We start from the raw sequence: 708 nt of genomic DNA on the forward strand, positions 1-708 counted from the left end.
CAGAGTCATAGTCCAACGCTGAAACCACTACGCTACACTGGCTGTTGTCTGTATCCTTCTGTGTGTTGCTTTGAAGGTGCCTCAAATGGAACTACAATACTAAAGTAGCCTCCCCCTCACAGTCCTCCAAACTGTAAAATTTTGTTGCAGGGTCCATTTGTCTTCCCAGAACGGTAAAGTTTTAATGATGCTTAACAGATAATAAAGTGTATGATGACAGTATCCTTTCCGTAAATGATACATCAAAGTATATCTTATTTAGTTACAACTGATGAAGACACACACACAAACACACACACCGACCAAGAAGAAACTACAGTTGGAAAGAACATCCCTGCCATCTAGTGGATAGTCAGGCTTCACCATTGCCATTCAGTGCAAAAGTACTCCCAAATGTTATAGTCTAATGCAAATACCAAAGTCAGTGTCTTTATTATGATTAGCCAAAATTTCGCTGCATTATTTTAGGCAAAGAATATTCCGAGGTGGTTTGCCGTTGGCTTTCTTCCTTTAGAGGCTGACAAGTTTATTATAGGATAAGACAATATAGTCCCCCCAATCCCACTCCCCTGCAATTTCAAGTTTTTAACAGCCTTGGAGTGGAATGCAGGAGTCCTGGAGACATAACTGGATTAACCTCTTGCACACAAGTCAGACTGCAAAGCGTATCAAGGCTGGGACAGCAGCAATAACAAGAATAGAGGTAAA

This window comes from Sceloporus undulatus, chromosome 7 (genome assembly GCF_019175285.1).
Source record: "Sceloporus undulatus isolate JIND9_A2432 ecotype Alabama chromosome 7, SceUnd_v1.1, whole genome shotgun sequence".
In the NCBI taxonomy this organism is placed as follows: Eukaryota; Metazoa; Chordata; class Lepidosauria; order Squamata; family Phrynosomatidae; genus Sceloporus; species Sceloporus undulatus.